Source organism: Choloepus didactylus, chromosome 17, assembly GCF_015220235.1.
Source record: "Choloepus didactylus isolate mChoDid1 chromosome 17, mChoDid1.pri, whole genome shotgun sequence".
Lineage (NCBI taxonomy): Eukaryota > Metazoa > Chordata > Mammalia > Pilosa > Megalonychidae > Choloepus > Choloepus didactylus.
In genome coordinates, this window is record NC_051323.1 from 62,186,484 (window position 1) to 62,210,807 (window position 24,324).

Below are 24,324 nucleotides of genomic sequence, written 5' to 3' on the forward strand. Positions count from 1 at the left end.
TATGGGTATGCATGAGTCCAAATTCCATAGGCAGGCAGCAAATTGGCAACTTCAATGATGATGTTCGATGAACTCCTCAGGAAACGAACTGGCAACTTCAACGAACTCCTCAGGAAACACTTCGCTGGGCAGCCGAAGAAGTGAAGGTCCTCTATCTGTCTCGCTTAAAAGTCTTCAAGTGATTGATTGGATTAAATCCAGCTAACTGCATTCTCTCAATGTGGAAGACACACCCTTTGTTGACATCATCAGTCATAGCTGCAGCCAGTTGACTGACGATTTAACAAACCAGCCACAAACATCCTTGCAGCAACGGTTAGGCCAGTGCTTCCCTGACCAGATAGCCAGGTACAATCACCTGGCCAAGTTGACACATGAGCCTAACCATCACACCTACCATACAACACTGGGAGGGAGGAGACATTATTCTCCAGATGTTACAGAACAAAACTTGGTTTCAATGATTTCAGATGATTTGCTTAAGGTCAAACTGTTCTTAGGATCAGAGACAGGAATCAAACCAGATTTTCTGATTCCAAACCTAAAGCTTTTACCTGAGTACTCGGATAGCGAAGGGAATATCAGAGCGACTCTACTGAACACCTCCAGGGGACACTGTTCTCTTATAGTCACTGAGGCCTCGTCTGGGCTCTGGGGCCAGTGCTCCCCTGAAAGTTCATGGACTGGGCATTTTTGTCAATCCAGTATACTTTTCCCTCCCCTTTCTTTGTCAGGTAACAGAACTTCTTTTCAGATGAGAAGCCCGTATGGTTCAAGTAAAATCGATCTCTTCCTTCTGTTCTTTGCTGCAGATGTGGGCACATGACCCAAGTCTGGCCAATCAGAGTTTCTCACTTATTTGTCCATAGTGACTGGTTCAGAGATGTGCACATGAGGCAAGCTGGGCCAATCAGAGTCCTCTCTCAGACTCCTGTTAGCTTACTGGGAAAGAAGTGCTCTCCTTAGATTGAGATATTTGCTGCGAGGGTGATGTAAGCCCAGACATTTTGTGGCCACTTTTCCACCAGGTGAGAAAAGTTTTCCTGAGAATGAATTCAATCCAGAGAAAGGCAGAGTCCAGAGATGAAAAGAGGAAACTCGAGGTGGTTGAAATGACATTTTTGAGCTCCTCAGTCCAGCCATGCCTAAAGCCAGCAAGATCTACCCTTACACTTTTCAGCTATATGGCAAAGAAAGTCCTTTCCTGTTGTTGCTGTTTAAGCTGTTTTGGGTTGGGATTCTGTCACTTGCAATCAAAGAGGGCCTAATAATTTTATAAAATGGCACTTCTGAAATGCTTGGTGTCCTTTTAAGCCTGATGGATCCCCTCTATCATTCATTCGTTTTCATTACAGATAGGTCCTAGGCAGATAGCAGGCTCTGTCTTACTGGGTTATTAGAAACAGATGTGACATAGCATTTCCATGAATATTTTGAAGGCATGATACATTTTATTGGTTTTGAAATACAATATTTCATACCTGGTAAATATATCAAAACACAGTTCATGCTGTGCATGCATACCCACACCCTCACAAACACAGCATGGGGCAGCTGCATGATGGAACTTCTGTACTTACCACAGCATCTGCCCACCAGCAGGAGGACAGAGGGGAAAACGCCCTGGCGATCAGCCACTGAGGACCGTTCGTAGCCTGTCCCGGCCCGCGGGACGATCAACCGAGGCTCCAGCTCCTGCGAGGGAAGAATGGTATGGGACAAGAGACACGAAGAACGACAGCAAGACAGGTTTCTGATCAAGCTGCAAAACTTTATTGAAGAGGCAGGGTATATATACCCTAAGGTAGAGGGAGTGGCTAGTACGAATGGGTGGCGGCCTAGGATTGGTGGCTGCAAAGGCGGGTGGCGGTCTAGGATTGGCTGCTGCTGTTGCTAGGGCGGATGGCAGATGTAAGGCTAGCACAGGATTGGTGGCTACTGTTGCTGGGGTAGAAGGCAGGTAGTAAAGCTAGCACTCTAGGTGCAAATCTTAGGCGGGAACGGCTATCACTTCCGTAGAAGGCTGAGGGCAACTTAAGCCGTTATTGCATCAGCCCTAGCGGCCATGTTGCATATCTCCGGCATCGCTGAGGGTGGATTTTATACATGCTACCTTAATCGTCCCCAACATCTCCTCCCTTTGTTTTTCAAAAGGATGGAGGAAGAATGCTGATCGAGCACTCTTTTGGCATTAACCTGCTGGGGGAAATAGAGGCCTCATTCCCCAAGTTGTTTGTGGCTCTGTTTTTCTGGGGAGGGGAGTTTTTGGCAGAGCAAAACCCCTATGCAAATGAGGCATATTTCTCAAGGAGCTCGAAAATGGCCTTTAATTGCTTTGGCCCTCCTTTGCAGTGTTTTGCCTCGCACCCAGCGGTACCAATCACAGCATACGCTAGAAGCATATTTTCGAGTTATATGCTGCTCCTGTAGGAGGGGGTTTCTTACCCGTAAGGGTGGGTAGCAGTCAGATGATCTGGATCCGAACCCTGGTCAGCGAGGTGAAGCCGGTGATAATGCACTTGAATAGGCTTGCTTAGGGCAGAGTCAATTTGGTCCTTAACTAGCTATACTATTCTTTTTATGGCCCAAGGTGCAAAGGATATTATAAGGAGTATGGTTACTAAGGGGCCTAGTATAGGAAGGAGGTAAGGGAGGATTCCATTAAGTCCCCAGGAGATACCTCCTTGGGTTTCTCGCTCACGTTTGCGGTTTTCAAGTCCTTCCCTAAGTTTGGTCATAGAATCCTTAACTATGCCAGAATGGTCAGCGTAAAAGCAACATTCCTCGCCCAGTGCAGCACAAAGCCCTCCTTGCTTAAGGAAAAGCAGATCTAAGCCTCTCCTGTTTTGGAGAACAACCTCCGATAGGGACGTAAGGGATTTTTCAAGATGGGTAATGGAGGTTTCAATGCAGGCTAAATCTTCGTCTATAGCAGCTCTTAGGTGGGAGAAGCCTTGGTTTTGGAGAACGATAGAGGCAATTCCGGTGCCTAGGCCAGTAATACCTAAAAGAGAAGCAATAGTAACAACCGTAACAAGTTCTCTTTTCTTTCTCAGCGTGGCTGGAGGTTGCGTGACCAAGTGGTGATAAAGGTCTTCCTCTGTATGAAAGAGGACATGGGGTAACACAGCCACTAAGAGGCACATTTCCCCTGTTTCAGTTAGGGCTTTTGCTGATACGCAAGGAGTAAGCCCCGTAGAAGAGCACAGCCATTTTGCCCCTGTTAGGGGGATATAGAATTTACCAGGCGATGGAAAGGACGACTGTGCACAGACTGTTTTTAAGGAGGCAGAAATATTACCAATACAATGCCCAGAGTGAAGAACGGATTGCATAGTGAGACCGACTTTTCTTGCATTCCAAGGGCATCGGGAAGGATTGTCTTCATTAGAAGTATTAAATGTAACATTAAGAGCTATAGCATCATAATAAGGAGGCTTGGCAGAGAAACACAGCCAACAACTACGAGTAAAATTAGGCTGGGAGGAGTTTAGAGAGAGAAAGGTGGCTTGGAGTAGTGGCCAAAGCGGGCTATCAAACGATATGAATGGGCTTGAGGATGACAATATTGGAATGTTAGTAAAAGGGGGGGTAGTGGGGTGAATTTTGGAAAGATTTGTACTGGGCGTGCTCGGGACAGGAGAGGTAGCTGGAGGCGCGAGCACTATATTTGGTCCAATGGCAGAAGGTTTTTGCTGTACTGCTTCCTTTTTTATTACGATAAGAGTTCCTGGGTCGGTTGATGAAAATAAGTAGATTCTAAAGCCCCATGTCCGACCATTTAACCAAGAGTTATCAGTGGGGAGTTGTACGGTGAGATTTAGTTTTTCACAGTTTGAGTCACCAAATGTAGATAAGGTGGTGCGTTTACCAAGTGTGCAGCCAAGGGGGGACCATTTTAAAGTTAGGTAGTGATCAGGGGCGGAAGGTTTCCAATTGGTAGCTAATGTTTCACACCCCCAGTATGCACAATAGTACTGGTTGGGAGTATCGCAATATTGTTTTCTGGGGTTGGAGGCCGGGCACATGTAATATTGGGCTTTGTTAAGGCATGGTGTGCCGTCTGAACATTTAATTAGATCACTGGCATAAACAAGGAAGGAGGGGCGTCCTGCTGTAATTTGGGTTTGCACAATTTTGGAATCTTCCCATCGTGCTAGGGTCCATTTCCAAGGCTGGTGGGGATTGGGATCAAAGATAGCGATACTTGGCTCACTAAGCATATTTTGCAAGAGAAAATGTAAGGTGGCAACTTTAAATAGCAGTAGGCTTAACAAAGCCATACTAATAGAGGCTATTGGCTCTTCTTGTTAAGGGAGACAAGCTAGCAAAGTAATACACCCTACGACGCACAAATATGCTATAGAAAGCAGGAATCTTTCTAACGGATTCCAATCTTTTGGGGCAACGGTTGCTAATCCGGCTGCAAACAGCAAAGCCAGAAAACCAATTAATAAAAGCCAATAGTAATTCAAGTGGTAATTCATGTGATTAGTGATGGAATAAACCTGTAAGCAGGACTTCTTTCCACTTCCAGTTGTGTGCGGGCTGGTCGTCTCCGGATGGGTTATAGCAGGAGTTATTGATGCGCTGGAAGAGAAAAGAAAGATATTTTTCTCAGGGAGAGGCTTCTACCCTGGAAAGGTTATCATTAAGAGGAGGGGAGGGAAGTGTCTCAGGGGTTTGTTTCGGCAATGAGGAATTAATGTTTTATCAGCCGTTCTGGAAGCCAACGAGGACCTTCCCTTTTTTGATCGTATATGCAAGCAGAGCCTCGTCCCCAAATAATCACGGGGTCAGGCCCATTCCATTCTGACGTTAAGGGGTCACGCCACATAACAGTGGCTTGTTGCGTTTGTGTTCTGGGATGCCAATGTCTGTCAGCTGCAGATTGTCCTTCATCATCCAGAGTTAGGAAGTTAAGAACAAAAAGAGCATGATGTAAAAGGTCTCGAGGTCGTTGTTTTGTGAGATTGAGAGTGCTTTCGCCCAGGTGGCACAGGGCATTTTTTAAGGTGCGATGAGCTCGTTCTACTATTCCTTGCTCCTGGGGGTTATATGGTATTCTCGTAGTATGCTTAATTCGTAATTGTTGACAGAAGGTTTGAAAATTTTTTCCAGTATATCCAGGCCCATTGTCTGTTTTAATGATTTTAGGTTGGCCTAAAGTAGCAAAGCAGTGTAATAAATGAGAAATAACATGCTTCGAAGCTTCTCCTGTTTGCAAGCTAGCTTGAGAAATGGCCAGGTTGCTTACAATTATAGCATGTTGGAGGCTTTGCTTGTGCCGCGAAATTTTTGTGCTGCGCTGCAAAATTTTGAAGAGCGGCACCAATAGCTATTCCAAGGGTTTGAGTGGGCCCGATGCCAGAACAGAGCTTTATGTAATTATTAAGATTGGTATTACGAAAGGGACGGATTGCTGCTTGGCAGGCAGCGTTAGCATTCTCATAGGCCAGGTGCTTGATAAAATCACTTTCGTTTTCGCTAGCCCCAAATAAACGCTCAGCCATGTTTTGCAGACGGCTAAGAAAATCGGTATATGGCTCATCAGGCCCCTGTCTTAATTTAGCGAGAGAGGCAGTGGCGGCGCCCTTTTGCGGAAGTTTTTTCCATGCTCTAAGCGCAGCCGTTTGTATTTGCGCTAAGAGACCTGGGGGGAATTGAGCCTGCTTATCATTTTGATGGTAGGGACTTTGACCTAAAAATTTATTTAAGGTCCAAGTTTTAGAAGTGGTCTTACAGGCATTATGGGTGGCATATTTTTTACAATGCTCCTCATAATCAGATTTCCATAACAGGAAATCACCGCCAGACAAGGCAGCTCTGGCTAGCTGGAACCAATCGTTAGGAATAAGTTCCTTTTCACTAAGGCTTTCCAGCAGGGCGAGCGTGAAGGGGGCGGTAGCACCATAATCACTCACTGCCTTTTTTAATTTCTCTAGATATTTTAGACTAAGTTTTTTATATTTAGCTGTTGAGGTGGAACTAGCTTCCTCCTGCTCTCCTTCGCTAGAGTCGGGGGAATCTGATTTATTACTCTCCTCGCTATCGCTACTAGAATCGCCATTTTTGGAGCTGGCGACACCATTTTGGGAGCCGGCGGCGCCATTTTGGGAGCCAGCAACGCCATTTTGAGAATTTTGAGTCTGACTACGCGTAACCGGAAAAGCATAGGCACGGCGAGTACAATGGAGGCGCGATGAGCGGGCGTTTTCTGGAAGCGAAAGGGCTGCAATGCTTTGAGTTGCCGACTGGAGGTCGGCGAGCAAATCGGCAGCATGCTGCTGCTCCTGTTTAAAAGTTTCTCTAAAATTATCGGCGTGTAGCCGGAGATTTTCTGTGGCTTCTTCTAAAGCGCGAAACTGAGATAAGGATGTGGCTGGATAAAAATGAGAATATGGTTTGAGAAAATCGGGTGCGTAAGGGGGTGGCCGAAACGGAGGAAGGGAGTTATTTTCTAAAGAGGGAGAAATTTTAACCTCCGGTTCCTCCAAAGAGGGAGAAATTTTAGCCTTTGGGTCGATTTCGTGCTGATCGGGCGACAAACTGACTTGACTGGTTGGGGTATTTGGCCTATCCCTGTTAGAATTTTCGTTTAAGGGATATTCAGGCATGTTAATAATTACTGAGCTGCACGCTGAAGCAGGGCGAGAGTGCTCTCTCAAAGCTTCCTCTCCTAATTTACAGAGGTTTTGAACGTCTGGAGCTGAAGAGTGGACTTTTAGAATTTCATTAATTAGGTTCCAATAAGAAAAGGCAGTAACCGGGACCTTTTCAGGACCAAAGGTTCGAAAATAATCTTTTAAACAATCTCCAACTCTTAGCCAGCACTGGTGGTCTATAGTACCTTCTCAAGGGAACCAAGGGCAGGTTTTTAACAGGAAATTAAAAAAGCGCGTGAGATCTTTTTTCTTTACTCGTGTTCCTCGTGCCTTGAGTGATTGCTTAACTTGACTAACATATAATTCGTGTTGGGAAATTCCTTGTCCCATGATGAGGGTGGGGGCTTACCTTTTGTTGCTTTCTTTTCTTCTTCTTCTTTCCTTTCGCCGGCACTGATCGACTGCTGAACGGATCTGTCTCGCGAGCGCGCTTCCCCGCGGCGATCCCGGGTGCGGTGAGTGTGAGAGCTCTCTCCTTGAGTGCGGCGTTCTGTCCCTCGCAAAGCTCGAGCCCCACGTTGGGCGCCAGTTGTCCCGGCCCGCGGGACGATCAACCGAGGCTCCAGCTCCTGCGAGGGAAGAATGGTATGGGACAAGAGACACGAAGAATGACAGCAAGACAGGTTTCTGATCAAGCTGCAAAACTTTATTGAAGAGGCAGGGTATATATACCCTAAGGTAGAGGGAGTGGCTAGTACGAATGGGTGGCGGCCTAGGATTGGTGGCTGCAAAGGCGGGTGGCGGTCTAGGATTGGCTGCTGCTGTTGCTAGGGCGGATGGCAGATGTAAGGCTAGCACAGGATTGGTGGCTACTGTTGCTGGGGTAGAAGGCAGGTAGTAAAGCTAGCACTCTAGGCGCAAATCTTAGGCGCGAACGGCTATCACTTCCGTAGAAGGCTGAGGGCAACTTAAGCCGCTATTGCATCAGCCCTAGCGGTCATGTTGCATATCTCCGGCATCGCTGAGGGTGGATTTTATACATGCTACCTTAATCGTCCCCAACAGTAGCCTCACTGCAATCGCTAAACCACAGAAGTTTCAGTCCAAGATTCCATGTGAAGAGACACCAACCAACACCCAATCCCTGGCTCCTGTGGAGAATATAAATGGATTCAGTAGCTACAATACTAGCAGCTAATAAGAGCAAGTGGAATTAGCAGAGCTGCCCTACTTGAGAGAAGCTTTGCAGAACTCCATCCTGGAAAAAATAAATAGACATATAGTTCTTCGCAGAGAGACTAAAACAAATGTGGAAACTAAAGCAGCATCAAAGTACCCAACTGCTCTGATGGAACTGAACTGCATATGTCAAGAAGGAGAGACCCCTTGGGCTTACACCACGATGACCATGGTGTCCCACCTTATCAGCAGAACCCTGGAAACGTCCCGAGGAGCACCCAGTCCCCAATTCCCAGCCTCACTCTGGCATTAGGGTGCCTGAAAATTCCTTGCTCGTGGTCCTTGATTTTATGCTATTAAGTGTCCTCACTTAAACCTTGAGTTACCCTTTAAGAAGCCAGTTCTCTGAGAGTCACTAATATAAGTGTGCATTGACCAGTCTCCTTCTCACCTCCTGGAGTAGAGACAGGCTACCTAAGAGCCTTGGGGAGCAGCAGCTTACTAAAGACGCTGGGGAGGAAGACACATGGCGGTGGCCCCAAAGGCCATCCTTGTCCAGCATTATCACTTTCCCCAGTGGCAGACCTGGTCACCCAAGGGTCACAACCAGGTATTTCATAGCTTGTGACAAGGTGACACCCAACCCGGCTCTGCCCTCCCCAACTCCAGCTGCATTCGGCTGCTCCTGTCTTCCAGGCCCTGCCAAGAGGCAATGCAACATGATGGTAAAGAGGGTGGGTCTTGGAAACAGACTGTCTGGGTTCATATATTAACTTTCTCATTATCTAGGTGGGCTGCGGCACATTACTTAACCTCCCAAGCATCAGTAAAATGCTAGGTTCATCTGGGTCATTGAGGGGGACTAAAGGAGGTAATATACAGAAAGTGCTTATTTAGTTCCTGGCACGGAGTAAGTGCTCAATGAATTTCACAGATTATTCCAAAGATTTCTGTCCTGTTGAGGCTGAACCATTTTAAAAATACATCTTGTTAATCTTAGTGAGTCTCCCAACAAATGCTCTCACCCTTGTTTTTAATGCACGCCTGGGAGCTGGACACCCAAATATGGAGAAGCTGGAATCTCTTGGAGGACAAAGTGTTGGTCAATTTTCAACCCAGGATGTGCCCAGCATACCACAGAGTGCCACGGAGAGCTGGGAGGAATGGAAAAAGAGTGCCCACTTAGGTTCTAAGATGGGGGCCTCAAGGATCTTCTGAGGGGAGCTGCTGGGGCAAGGACCACCCCCTAGCACTGCCACCCCCAGGTCACCCCCCAGTTTCCCATCAGCTCAGAAGGAATCCCCAGGGGCCCTCTTTGCTTACAGTCCCTGGGACCAGCAGTGCAAAGTGAATGGGTTAGTGCTGTGTAGACTTCAGCCAAGCTTCTGAGCATCTGCATCCAAGACCCTTGATTAAAGCTACCCTTATGCCAAAAAACCAGGCATGATTATTTTTTCATGCCAGGAAAATCCACTTTAAATATTGTATGTTGCAATATGTCTCAATTATTCTTTTTTGCCCTTCAACTCCTCCCCCACCCTCACCCCACTAGCTTCAAGTAAATAGCCCTAAGTTCTGGTTTGGAGATTTTTGTTTTTCCGCAGACACAGCAGTATTTGGTTCATTTTGAAACTCGACTCCTTGCTACTCTGATTCTTCCTGATGGGGCATCATGCCGCCTGCCTGGACCCTTTTCCTTCTGCCTCTACCACTTTTCTTAAAGTCCTCAGAATTTCCCAAAGGGAAAGGGGTGCCCCCACCCCACCCCCTTTTCCTTGCCGCCGGCTTGGCAGGGTCTGGCCACAACACCCAAGAGCTATGAAAGGGGTGAAGTAATCTGGCAAGGAGGCTGAAGCCAAGGTTGGGTCCAAGTTAAACTTTCAAATGTGCACAAGAGATTTCCTTTTCTGGCTTTTAATTGGTTTTTAAAAACGCATATTTCCTAAATGCAATGTGAATCCCCTCCCCACCCCGGAGAACACCTCCACGCCTTACGCGGCCCAGTCAGGCTGTCGCCTCCTCCAGGAAGCACTGACTCCTCCCTCCTCCCTGCCCTTCCTGCCGGGACCGCTAACCCTTTGGGGCCTGACGTGGTAACGTTATGAGCACCCAAGCTCGGCCCGGCCCCCTTTGTCAGCCCAGGGTGTGGACTGCAGGGGGCCTGCAGGAGGGAGATCACAGGGAGAAGAGTGGCTTTGGGCAAGAAATCCATTTGAAAATTTGTCTGCTCACTTTTTTCTTCAGGGGATATGGAATTTAATCCAACAGATATTTATTAACTGACTTCTGTATTGTAGGGGACGTGCTTGGTTCATCACCATAAGGAAGGACCTGGATGTGATTATCGAGAGGTGAAATGTTGGGAAGGATGAGAGCAAAGAGAAGGCACAATTGGTTGGAAGACTGTCTCTCCAAGTCCACTCCAGCCTATTTACGGGACAGGACCCTCACCCCTGGGAAAGCTGGCTCCTGGAGGAAGGGGCGGGAGAGGGAGGAGGGCTGCAGACCAGGGAGGGGGCATGCATGGTTAGAGAAAGCCCCCACACGTGGTAATGGAATCCCACCTCTCTGAGGCATTTCTTGCTCCCTCCATCCCCCTTCTCCCTGGAGAACTGCCGAGTTAAAATTTCACAGGCTTCGCTGGTAGAGATGAATTGCATGGCAATCACTTGGAACAGGTGAGGTTTTAATTAATACGGATGGGGTGGAGGTGAGCTCCCTCCCTACAGAGACATAGAGCTCCAGAGGCTGAAGTTTGGTCTCCAATGAGGAGTTTGGTGATTATTATATTTTGCTGTGCTTGGCAAGTTGGGCAGGGATCGAATTACAACTTTGAGTTTTTACTCTGGCCTGAGCCACAAGTTTCCTCTTGTGCAAAATGGATTTACTAACTAGAGTATATGAAATATCAGCTTTAACATTCTCTGATTCAATAAATTGGATAATCTTTATTGTTAAAATATTTAAGATGCAAAAAGTTGCTCACTTATTTTTTTTTATTGAGATTGTTCACATACCATACAATCATCCAAAGATCCAAAGTGTACAGTCACCCCTGTCACCATCATACAGCTGTGCATCCATCACCACAATTATTTTTTTTTTCAATTTTTGGAACATTTTCATTACTCCAGAAAAGAAATAAAGACAAAAAAAGGAAACTCAAATCCTCCCATACCCCTAACCACCCCCTCCTCCATTGCTGACTCATAGTATTGGTACAGTACATTTGTTACTGTTGATGAAAGAATGCTGAAATACTACTAACTGTAGTATATTGTTTGAAATAGGTATATTTTTTCCCTATATGCCCCTCTATTATTAACTTCTAGTTATAGTATCATACATTTGTTCTGGTCCATGAAAAAGATTTCTGTTTTATACATTCCCATCTTTAACCTCCAACTTTCCTTCTGGTGACATATGTGACTCTGAGCTTCCCCTTTCCACCACATTCACACATCATTCAGCACTGTTAGTTATTCTCACAACGTGCTACTGTCATCTTTGTCCATTTCCAAACAATTAAGTTCAACCTAGTTGAACATTTTTCTCATGATAAGCAACCGCTCCCCATTCTTTAGCCTCATTCTATATCCTGGTAACTTATATTTCATGTCTATGGGTTTACATATTATAATTAGTTCATATCAGTGAGACCCTGCAATATTTGTCCTTATGTGTCTGACTTATTTCACTCAATATAGTGCCCTCAAGGTTTCTTCATCAACCCATTTTTTTAAGACTGTTTTGTTCTACATATCATACATTCCATCCTGAGTAAACAATTGATGGTTCCCTGTATAGACATGTATTTATATATTCACCATTATCACCACTATCTATATAAGGATATCTCCATTTCTTCAATAAAGCAGGTGGAAGAGTCAAAGAAGGTAGAGAGACAAAAGAAAAAGACAAAAGAAAGAGAAAAAAAAAACATGACACCTGGGAAGCAACAAAAGGAAAGATAGCATTAAACTAAAGTAGAATAAAGAGTCAGACAACATTACCAATGCCAAGAGTCCTATACCCTTCCCTTATGTCCCCCTCTTATATGCATTTAGCTTTGGCATATTGCCTTTGTTACATTAAAGGAAGCATAATACAATGTTTCTGTTAATTATAGTCTCTAGTTTGCATTGATTGTATTTTCCCCCAATACCTCCCTATTTTTAACACCTTGCAAGGTTGACATTCATTTGTTCTCCCTCATGAAAAAACATATTTACATTTTATCACAATTGTTGAGCACTCTAGGTTTCACTGAGTTATACAGTCCCACTCTTTATCTTTCCTCTTTCCTTCCTCTTTCAATCACACTCAGAGTCATCTTTGTTCAGTGTACTTACATTGCTGTGCTACCATCACCCAAAATTATGTTCCAAACCTCTCACTCCTGTCTTTTCCTATCTGTCTGTAGTGCTCCCTTTAATATTTCCTGTAGGGAAGGTATCTTGTTCACAAACTCTGTCATTGTCTGTTTGTCAGAGAATATTTTAAATTCTCCCTCATATTTGAAGGACGGTTTTGCCAGATACAGGATTCTTAGTTGGCGGTTTTTCTCTTTCGGTATCTTAAATATATTACACCACTTACTTCTTGCCTCCATGGTTTCTGCTGAGAAATCCGCACATAGTCTTATCAAGCTTCCTTTGTATGTGATGGATTGCTTTTCTCTTGCTGCTTTCAGGATTCTCTCTCTGTCTTTGACGTTTGAAAATCTGATTATTAAGTGTCTAGGCGTAGGCCTATTCAGATCTCTTCTGTTTGGGGTATGCTGTGCTTCTTGGATCTGTAATTTTATGTCTTTCATAAGAGATGGGAAATTTTCATTGATTATTTCCTCTATTATTGCTTCTGCCCCTTTTCCCTATTCTTCTCCTTCTGGGACACCCATGACACGTACATTCAAAGATTTCATGTTGTCATTTAATTCCCTGAGATGCTGCTTATATTTTTCATTCTTTCCCCCATCTGTTCTTCCATGTGTAGGATTTCAGGTGTCTTGTTCTCCAGTTCCTGAGTGTTTTCTTCTGCCTCTTGAAATCTGCTGTTGTATGTCTCCATTGTGTCTTTCATCTCTTGTGTTGTGCCTTTCATTTCCATAGATTCTGCCAGCTGTTTTCTCAAACTTTTGCTTTCTACCTTATGTATGCCCAGTGTTTACATTATATACTTCATCTCTTTTGCCATATCTTCCCTAAACTTTTTGAATCAATTTAGCATTAGTTGTTTCAATTCCCTGTATCTCAGTTGAAGTGTAAGTTTTTTCCTTTGATTGGGCCATACCTTCATTTTCTTAGAAGACTGACACACGCTGTGAGGCCTCAAGGCACTGTGCTTTTCCTAACTTGCCCAGCAGGTGTTGCCTGTCAGCCTGTTGCTCCTGACTGGTGTAAGGAGGTGTGGCCTTTTAATTCTCAGCTTAAGTTGTTTCTGGTTTGATTATTTTCCCCCAGGCCCTGGGGTCTGGTTCTGAATGGAAAGCTGGTGGCAGAGCTGGGCACCACCTCTTTCCTCTTAGGGAAGATACATCCCCTAGGGAATTTTCATTCACATTTAAATAGGCTCTTTGTCTCTCTGATTCTGCTATCTCCACCCTTGTTTAGGTCAGAGCTCTGCGAACTGAAAATGGCTGAGTTTCTCCACTGCAGAGCACTGTAAACTGAAAAAAACTAGAGTCTTAAGATAGGGTTAGAGATTTTCTTAAGGTTCTTCACAAAATGAGTATGTAAACTTCAGCCTACATTCTCCCAGTATTCATAATCCACTCAACTTCAGAACACGTTCTCTAACTTGCTCTGATGATCAGTCACCAGGTTGTCCAATAGCAAGTTCTTTTGGAAACAAATGAATTCTTTCATGTCATCATCATGTCCATCATGCAGTGAAAGGGCTATTTTACCAAACGGGTGCTGTCAGGATTAACTAACTGCTTCAGTGGACACTGGGCCCTTTGTGAAGTCAGGTTCATCTGTAATCATGTTTTACCCACTCTTTAGTCTAAGTAGCTCTGTGGTTTAGAATCTGCCATTTGTCAAATAACGCACCACATTCATATCTTTTAAGAACTCTGTAACCTGGAGTAACAACTAGGTGTCAGGACTTCCAGACAGGTGACTTGCTATCCCTTCCCCTGCCTGGGGGTGGGAGTGGGGGACAGGGAGCTAAATATCTCACTAATGGTACTTGTGTTACCCACCCCCATCATGAGGCAGGCTCTGAGACAGGGACTTCTGGGAAGCAAAGGAAACAGAGTAGATAATGGGTTCAAGGAATGGAAGAAAGGAAACTAAGAATTCATTCAGCAACATGGCATGCCAGTTTTCCTTATACACAAACAGCGGTTACACACCGCACAGAGCAGTTCCTACTTCTGCTAAAGTTCTCCAGTTGCCTTGTGTTGAGAACAGATGACCTGCTACAGGGGAAACACGCTTTCAAGATGAAGCGTGCAGCACTATGTTTTGAATGCCTGTGGGATTTTCTTGGTCTTACGCTCCAGGAAAGATGCTAATTAGCCAAATGCAAATGGAAGCGTCAAGAGCTTTGGCGAAGCTTTCTGTCCCCATCCCTTCAACTGCCCAACACCTCAGAGAAGTCTCCACAATCACCTCATGACTGGCTTCCTTAGCACCACTGTGAAAACTCCTCAGAAGTTTCTCTTGAACTCCTTATCCCTAACTCAATGGACTTTTACTCTGCCTGATAACTACTTGCCTCTCTGCAACTCTGTGCCCTACTGAATAACTGATTTCTGTCTTTGGTTTGAAACATTTCATCGCCTGGTTCCTGGATCACCCACTCTGCCCTGACTCCCTCCCAACTCTCTAAGGGCTACTTCCTCTTACTCCTCTTCCTCCCACACCCTCCTTGCAGATATCCTCAGGCTCTCTCCTTTGCCCTGATCTCTTCTTGCTCAATACTCTCTCCCATGACAATCTCATCCATTTTGACAAATTCAGTTGCCTCCCTTTGCAGATTGCAACTGCCTTACTGATAGGTTGGTTTTACTCTTCCAGGTGAAACTGAGTGAATCCAATGGATGAGTTCTTTTTCGATAAGGCATGTTCTAGTCATGATTCTCTTCTGCAAGGCAGCTCCAAAGGTCTCCATTCCTCAGAACAAATTACATAGCCTGACCAACAAGGCTTTCAATTTTCTACCTCTGACAAGCTTGTCAGAGGATCTCCCACTCTCCCCTTATCCATGCTCCTTGGTCCAACTCCAGCCAGCACTGGGTGAGATCCAGTCAAGTGTCATCTATTGAGCTTCTACCTTTTGCTCACTCTGTTCTCTCTGCCTGGAATTCAAAGTCGACTTGAAGACCAGCAAATTTCCCTAATCAGAAGTTCTTCAAATTCACAAAGCATCTTCTCTGTGCCTCTCTTACAGTTCTTATGACCTTATGCCTTGTTGTATAGTTACTAGTAGATAGGTCTTATCTGCCCTACTAGCCTGAGCAAAAGGTCATCCATCTTTGTATTTCCTGTCCAGTCCATTATGGGCAGAAAATAGACATCTGTTAAGTAAATGCATCAATAAACAGTCTCTATTAGGCACTGGCTATAAATGTAACTGATAGTGAATTCATGATAAATTTGAATTGCTAAATGTTTGATGAGTTAACATTTGTTAAACAAATGAAGAAAGAGTATTATGTTTATGAGTGAATCTATCTTTACATTTGCAATGTCAAGTTACTGAGATTATTTCAGTTTATAAAGCAGCACACCCTACTCTAACTTCTCTTTAAAGTCTGTGTTCTTATTTTGGTGCCATAATCAGGGTCTTCAGGGACCAGATCAGCCCTAGAGGCCAAGGGCAGCTGAAGATCCCAGTTCTTGGTGCTGCCCCAGGAAGTCTGAAGAGCATCTGGCCATCTACCTATGTCTACTCTGTGCCTTCAACCTCCAGGGCAAGGTCAGAAGCATGGTCCTTGGGGCTGCAGCCACCACCAGCAGGTAATGGCAGCCTCATGCAACAAGGAGAGTAGCAATTGCTCGAGTGGAGCCCTTGGACCATAACTTCAGGCTTTCTGCCCTTGAGGTGGGGAGGTATTAAGGGATGCTGGCTCATGAAAGGAGCATATGGGATGGGCTCCATTATGTGCAGGATACAATGCTTGGTGGAGCTGCTGATCCCTGGCTGGAGTACTTGGAGAAGACCTACTAGACCTCCGAGGCAGTAAGACGGCAGCCTATAAAGTTGTGCTTGCTTCAGTTTGTTCTGTCTTCAGGCCATCTTCACCCTTCCTCCCTTCTAAAATCTGGACTGGAGCTGAAACTCCGAAGGACAAGGTCTGGGCCTTCTCTCCCTTTTCCCTCCTCCCCTCCTCTTCTAGCCCTACTGTAGGCCTTGTAGATGCTTGCCTTTGGTGTCTGTAAGGAACTGGTGAGGGTGGCCCATGTCTCACCCCCCACCAAGGTGACTCTCCCCCGGCAGGACTCACATGTCTCCACACACACCACCAGATCCTTCAGTGGGCTGAGCGGAGCTCCAACACTGGCAATCTAGGCCGCCGCCATGCATGCGGTCATCAGTCATTTCTGCTTCAATAAGACCAAAAATAATTGATAACTATGACTAACTTAGAAGATGTGGTCATGTCTGAATTTGCCAGAATTTCCAGTTCCTGAGGCCAAGTGTGGTATCACACACACACTAACGCCAGCTAAATGGCCCCAGATGAGCCCCTGATTTAAGGTGGTCATTTTATAGCAGTGGTTTGCTGTACTGGACTTGGATGGACCAAACCCCATTCCTCATCCAACTTTGTCACTACACCGAGTCTCTTTTGAAAATATGCACATGTGGCCCCTGACTCCATGAAAAGTACAGTCCATTGGAGTTATGTAAATCTCAGGCCCATTTTCTACTGATAAAAGAATGTAGCTGATAAGTTTTGTGGTAACCCACAAAAACTCCACAGAGATTCTTGGAAGAAAAACCAGCTGTATTCCTCCAGATGTTTTGAAACGTTACCTCTCGTTGTGGCCCAGAGTATCGAAAGGGGAAATGGAATTTTTGCTTATTTTTTAAAGTGATGACTATTTATCATGCCTTCACTGCCAGAAGCAGCCTCAGCACTATTCAAGAACAAATTAGGTGCAAGAGACTCTTGCTCTAAATCACAGCTGGGACAGAGAGTTTACCATTTGAGAAGGTGATTACATTCCTGAGGTATGAGCTTGAGGATTTTTGTTTTCATGGAGTCTTTGAAGGGAATGATACATGGAAGAAATTTTCTTGGATAAAGTCAATGGTCAGGAGGCGTTTATTTGCCAGAGGAAGAATGGGATGGGGGTTGATCAAGGCTGGCTTTTGAGAATGTGGCATCCAGGCCTGGTGGAGAAGCTTCTGGAGCCCCACTGCCTCCTCTCGCCAGAGGGCTGTGCTCACAGATGCTTCCCCTGGAAATTCGCAGAGTCACCCTTCCAAGGACAGGCATGCAGCTGGGAGGCCAGTCCAACTCACATATGGACAGAGGCGAAAGGAACGATGGCCTGAGGCAGAGAGTCCCAGGAGATAAAAACAGAACAGACCCAAGGGAAGGAGGACAACAAGGGGGCAGCTATCTGTCCCAACTTCTGCGTGGTTGTCATTTTTCCAAACGCATCCAGCAATCTGATCACTACTAATCACAGTAAGATAATAGGATATTTAACCTCTGTCAGCCTGAGTTTCCTAATTTCTTTTATAAAATGAAGATTAAACGTATACCCACCTCAGAGGGCGGTTGCGATGATCTGCGTGGAGTGCTTAGAAAATCCTTATCCGTTCTAATTGTCATTGTGTTGTTATGGCCTTAAATGAGAATGCTTCGTTATAAAAGACATCTGTTGCCACCTACCTTCCTAAGAAGGTTTGCTTCTAATATTGCTCTTGGTCCATTTCTTTTAGTGACCTTTGACCGTGACATTGGTTGCCACAGTCCCTGGGTCATCCACGCTCCACTTCTAAGAAAAGGCTGCCTGCCAAAGAGAAAACCATGCGTTTGGTGGGGGAAAAGTCAAGGGCTCTAACTTTGGGAGGCTTGGACTCGGGCCAAGGTCAAAGGAAGTAAGTCCTGACTATACTAGCCAGAGATGGCCGGGATCCAATTGCAAGACGCTCCAAGCCCAGGGAGGAGGTTTAAAACCGCCATCACCACAAAAACTCGGGGAAAGCATCTCAAGAAGGTGACCTTCAAGCTGGGGGGTTCTGTTTCTCGCACTCTGCCTATCCATAGTCCATTTTTCAACCTCCCCCACTCCTAGCCTCCACCCAACACACATTCAGACGCTGGCCAGAAAAATTCCAGAACTGCAGAGAGGGCAGGTGGAAGGCAGTGTTCTGGGAGTATCTGCATCACGGGCATATTAGTTCTCAAATGTTACATGAGAAACAGTCACTGCCTGCATTTCTATGAGTTGATTGTTTGGAAGATTGTAAACAAGGCCTTCCAGGAAGGAGGCGTGGTCCCTTTTCTTTTCCACTCTCCACCATGTCCCCAGGACTAGCCCAGCTCGAAGCAGATAGTGGGTGATCAGCAAATACTTACTGATAAAAGTGCTGCGTCAGTCGCTTAACCAACCAACCAATCAATCCCTACTTCTTGATGCAAGCTATCCACCCCACTCTTGCCTGTATACAACTAGATGTTAATAGCAAGGCCAGAATTACATTTTACTCTGTCCATGTGCTATGTCAAGAGCCTGGGTGGGTGGATACAACATGAGATTACAAAATCCAGCAAAAATGATTTCAGCTTCACCTATGATTTTAATAATCTCATATTGCTTCTCCTATCGAGGCCTCTACTTGACTGTGAGGGCGTTGAAGCAGAGATTTTGTCCTCATCTTTGTTTTTCTGATATTTAGTCCATTATTGAGTGTAGGTACCCAGGTGACATGTTGAAAATGCATACATTGTACAATATTGATAATGAAGAGTTGGCTGTCCATATGAAAAAGGTTCAGGGGTAAAAAAAAAAAACATTTTTATTGTAAACGTATAGTATAATCTATAATATAATTTACACCCTATCTTTGTGGATAGCGCCCCCTGGATTTGTGCAGTGCACAGCCAGCCAGGCTGGGATTAAAAAGGGCTGGGAGGGACCCTTGTTGCCCTCGAGCCTACTGTCAATTCTGTACCAGGCCGCTTCGTGGACGTTTCTCCTGATTCCATTAGGGGAACCCAGGAGTGTCCTAAATTTCCATCTACCATATTTACCAGTCTCGGGAAGTTATTAATTTGCTTACCTATGTTAACAGTGTCACAAGTGCTCCAGCCATAGTCTTATTTCCCTTCACTCTTCTCTCAGCCCCTCTCCTTTGCAATAGTGTGTGCCCCACTGATGGAAAAACAATGTTCTGTCTTGCCTAAGGGCCTGGGTCTAAAAGAGAGCCCTCAGCTCAAGTCTGGGAGTTCCCTCAGAGGTGGGCTAGCCCTGCCAGGCTGTGGGGCAATGTCAGCAAATGTACTTATTTAGGAAGAATAGTGAGCCTAAAAAGCCACCCTGCGTTTTGGAGAAGTTTCTAGTGGTTTTCTGTCCTGTTCATTTATCCTGCTTTACTCCACAGTGGCTCGTGTTGGACAGTGAGCCCTCAGCCTCCATCCACGAGGCACTGGAGCTCCTCGACAAAGCCGGCACTTACCTGGAAAACAATCCCACTTCTTGCCATGGTCTGAGGCTCAGGACCAGGTGTTGGGGTGTTTGTCTTCCATGGACCATACGCTCCCTTGTCAAGCTCACAACCGGCTACCAGTCAGTTTGACCATCAATAAGACTTAAACATGATTCTCACACAAGGAATAAGATCACAGGCTCATAAAATGGACAATCAGTCAAATTAAACACAGGAACAAACCAAAGCCCAGAGTTAAATGATTTTCTCTCCATCGCTCCACGAGGCAGCCTCAGGGCAAGGCTAGCTCACCGTTGTCCTAACACCAGGTTGAAGGATCTTTCCTCCAAATCTGGGCTTCTTAAACTTCACAGGGCTTCTGAGTCATGTGGAGGGCTTGTGAAAACAGATTGCCAGGTCTCATCCCCCAGGGTTCTGCATCAGTAAGTCTGGGGAGGGGCCTGAGAACTTGCATTTCAAACATGTCCTCAGGCACTGCCGCTGCTGCTCCAGGAACAATGCTTTGTTCTAAATGACACCACAATTTATTTACTGGGTAGGTAACCTTGGACTACTCAACATCTCTGAGCCTCAGTTTCCTCATCTGTAAAATGGGGATAATAGCAGTACCCACATCAAAAGGGCCTTGGGGGATTACATGTGATATTGCATGTGACATCTAAACACAGCACCTGGCACATGCAAGCTTTGCACACATCTTATCTACTATGATATTACTGCATCTCCCATCTCCCTCGTGCCCACCATTCTCCGACCACTGCTGCTAGGATGCGCGGACCTTGATCTGCTGAGCAAAGCTCCCTTCTCTCCTCTGCCTCCATCCAGGTTTGTGCTGCAGCTTACTGCACAGAGCAGGCAATATTGGAGGGGAGGAGATGACGAAGGAGCTCGTTCATACTATTCCTTACTGCTTGGAACGTTTCCAGCTGAAGCACATGAAGGAGCTGCCATCCGTGATGATGTATGAGGCAGTTCACAGGAGGGATTAGCTGGGGCAAAAAAGGCACCCCTGGATGCCGGTTGAATGAATAATCTCAATTCCCTCAATTGTAAAATGAGCATAAGAAGAATCTCTATCTTACTACATAGCCATCTTAATTGTTAAGAGAAGCCATTATCGAGGGCTATAATGCCAGTTACGGAGGGATGTGCTTTCTCATTCATAATTCACCTTTTTTCCAAAAGGATTTAAGGCAATAACAAATAATAGAATGCAGGGTAACAAGACTAAGACGTAGGTGAGAGAGGGAGGGGAAGAGTGGGGAGGAGGGGATAGAAAATGGAGCAGGTGGGGCTAATGCCAAAATGAGCATGGCAGCTCAATGCTGGGGACCAGAACAGTTAACAGATTCAGCTGGAGGGTTAGGCTTTCCTATTGCCAGGGCTATTTCAACACCTTGTAGGCAGTGGGAGTAGAGAGAAAAACAAACATCCGGAGGAAATAAAGTTAGCAACGGAGGGTAGTTGCACTCTGTTATTTTGTAACTGGTTTGCACTCCCACTGATTAAAAAAAAAAAAGAGCATATTTTGTGTTGGTTTTTCCCTCATAATGAACAAGTGTCTCTGATTCTGTGCCTGGGTTCACGCGTGTGGGTTTGGGGCTGGGGTAGGGGATCTCTTTGCAGCTGAGGCGGAAAGTAAAGGCACTGGGTTTGGGTTCGAGCATGGCTCAGCTTATTTCCTGGTGACCCCCATCTCCTGAAAGCCATCACAGCTCTCTTGTGGATCTGTTGGACAAATATCTGACCAATATTTGAGTGCCTAGTGTTTACTTTCACTCACTGCTGATAATACAAAAAATATATAATGCAGCATTATCTCTTCCGTGAAGCTGTTCACTTTCTGACGTCCAACAAGAAAAAATCCTGGACGTGTCAGACAAAATGACTCGGCCATCCACACCTGCTTCCAAGCTAGCCCCTGCTCCCTCGGTGGCCATTTTTATACTGCAAGGCATACCAGCCCCTCTTCCGGGTCAGAGTACATGGCCTGAGAACACCCCGCCCACAGGCTGGCCCGACCCAGGACCTTTGACCTGGCTTGTAAAGATGAACTGGGCCAATCAGAATCATTCTTACTGGGGAGGCTGACTTAAGCAGCAGGAGAGGAATCTGCCAGCCAATGAGGAGGGCTCTTTTAACTGACCGGCTCTTAGGTGGACTTGGAGCTGAAGAGGCCAAGATGGGCCATCTGCAAGCAGAATTTAGGAGAGCAGACGCTGCAAGGAAGTGGAGGAAGCAAAGAGAAGCAGACACGTCGTGTGTGGCTGGGTCACTTAGAGAACTAGAGGGAATCTCCGTGCGTGTTTATGGCTGAGGTCTCTAGGGCTGTCTTGAACCCCTGACCACTCACCAGCACCAGCCTCCATTCTCGGCTTTTTGGAGGGCCCTATCCCCTGCTGCTCCATGTCTCTTTTTACAGTAAATTCCACCTCTGTTCCATGCCACCAGTGGACCCTAATTAAACACGAGACCAGGATTGGCGTTGTGTGGTAAGTACTCTGGGTGATGCATGCACCAAGGGCTCTGGGAGTGAAGACAGCAACTCAGCTCAGCCTGGCATGACTCCAGGGGGAGGTGACCCCTGAGCTGGGCTTTGAGGGTTAATCAGAAGCGCTCACTCTGGCCTGGGCTGGGGGAGAACAGGAGGCTCCTCCAAGCAGAGGGCACCACATGCGCAAACGCAGGGAGCAATCGATAAGTATGATGTGGATAGACACAGGGCTGAAGAAATAAGGGAGGGATGGGTCATAAAAGGCTCTCAATGGCACACTAAGTTGGACTTTTATTGGAAGCTCAAGTGGTAAAAGAGTTAAAGCAGTGTGTGTGTGAGAGAGAGAGAGGGAGAAGGTGTGGCATGAGCAAGGTTGTACAGTTGAAAAGTCACTCTGGGTTGAAGTGAAGGATGGATTAAAGAGAGATCAGTTGAGCAACTTTTACTTATGCACATATGTATTTATTTATTTGGTGAAAATTTCCACTAAATATTTAGTGCATTAGGTAGACAGATAGATAAATAAAGAGACTGATAGATATCCTGTAGCTACCACCCAGATTAAGATATAGAACATTACCAGTAGCCCCAATTTTCCCCCATACCCTAGTAAACGCCCACTCTTCCCAGGGGTAACCATTAGCTTAACTTTTATCACTAAAGATTAGTTTTGCCTGTTCTAGATCTTCCTATAAATAAAATCAAACAGTGTATATTATTTTTTGGTCTAGCGTCTCTCCTTTAACGTTATACCTGTGAGATTAATTTTGTGGTTTCTTCCTTGTCGTTGCATAGTATTCCGTTGTATGAATGTAACAGAATTCATTCATCCTTTCTCCAGCTGGTGGACTTGAAATTGTCCAGGCAAGAGAGGACGAGGCTTTGAATTAAGGGAGAGACAATGGGGATGAAGAGAAATGACTATTAAGGAGGCAGAATCTCCACAGCTTGCTGTTGGGAGAATCCCTTTAGGTGGTGGATATGAACGTCCTTTGTAAACCATAGCGGGCTCGAAAATGTAAAGCGGTGACTGCCGTATTATTTTTTCTGCATCATTTCCCAGAAGTAACATAGAAATAACAGGTGGGTATATTACCATCACAATTGGAGATCATTTATTTTGTTTCTACTTTTTGTCCATGTTTTTCAGCTTTATTGAGATGTAATTGACATAAAGTAAACTGTACCTATTTAAAATGTACAATCTGATAAGCTTGGACATATGGATACACCATAAGATCATTACCACAATCAAGATAATGAACACATCAATCACCTCACAAAGTTTCTCCTGTCCCTTTATCCCATCCCTCCCTCCGTTCCTTGTCTCCCACCACATGCCCAGGCAACCACTGACTTCTCTGTCACTATAGATTCATTTTGCATGTTCTAGAATTTTATATAAATGGAATCATACTGTATGCACTCTTTTATTGTCTGACTTCCTTCATGTAGCATAAGTATTTTGAGATTCATCCAATAATTCATACCTTTTTATGCTGAGTAGTATTCCATTGTACAGATATAATTTGTTTATCCATTCACCTGTTGATGGGCATTTGGGTTATTTCCAGGCTTTGGCTATTACAAATAAAGCTACTATAATATGTTTTCATGTCTCCTGGACAAATGCCTAGAAATGGAATGGCTGTGTGTGTTTAAATTTTAAGAAACTGCCAACCTATTTTCCGAAGTGGTTTTACCATTTTACATTCTCACCAGCAGTGTCTGAGAGTTCCATTTGCTCCATATCATCTCCAACACTTGGCATAGTAAGTCCTTTTAGCCATTCTAGTGGGTTTGTAGTAGAATCTCACTATTTTAATTTGCATTTCCCTAATAACTAAATGACGCCAAGCATCTCTTTGTATGCTTCTTTGCTATCTATATATCTTCTTTAGTGTGAAGTAGCTTTCATATAGTTTGCCTATTTTAAAAATTAAATTGTTTGCTTATTAAGAATTCATAAGACTTCTTTATATATTCAAGATAAAACTACTTTTTGGATATATGTTTTGCAATTACTTTTCCCACTCTGTTGTTTAGCTTTTCATTTTCTTTACTATCTTTTAAAGGGCAAAGGTTTTTAATTTTGATAAAATTTAATTTATTGAAATTTTCTCATATAGTTTGAACTTTCTGTTTCATATTTAAGAAATCTTTGCCAAATTGAAGGTCACTGTGATTTTATCTTATATTCTAAAAGTTTTATCCTTTTAGTCAACCCATTTAGATTTCTGGGCCATTTCAAATCAATTTTTGTATGTGGTGTGAGGTGAGGGTTGAGGATTTTTGTTTCCCTTATTTTGCTGCATATAGAAGTCCAAATAATACAGCATCATTTGTTGAAAAGATTATTCTTTCCACATCGAATTGCCTTATGACCTTTGTCAAAAATCAGTTGACCCT

The 24,324-nt window shown here is 44.8% G+C and overlaps 1 long non-coding RNA gene across 1 annotated transcript; it reads left to right on the plus strand.

Moving 5' to 3' along the window:
* Window positions 1-21,588: 21,588 nt before the first annotated feature.
* Window positions 21,589-23,542, plus strand: LOC119512528. The gene is made up of 3 exons (XR_005212400.1): window positions 21,589-21,913; window positions 22,757-22,998; window positions 23,490-23,542. It is a non-coding gene; the product is annotated as an uncharacterized LOC119512528 (long non-coding RNA).
* The last annotated feature ends 782 nt before the right edge of the window (window positions 23,543-24,324 follow it).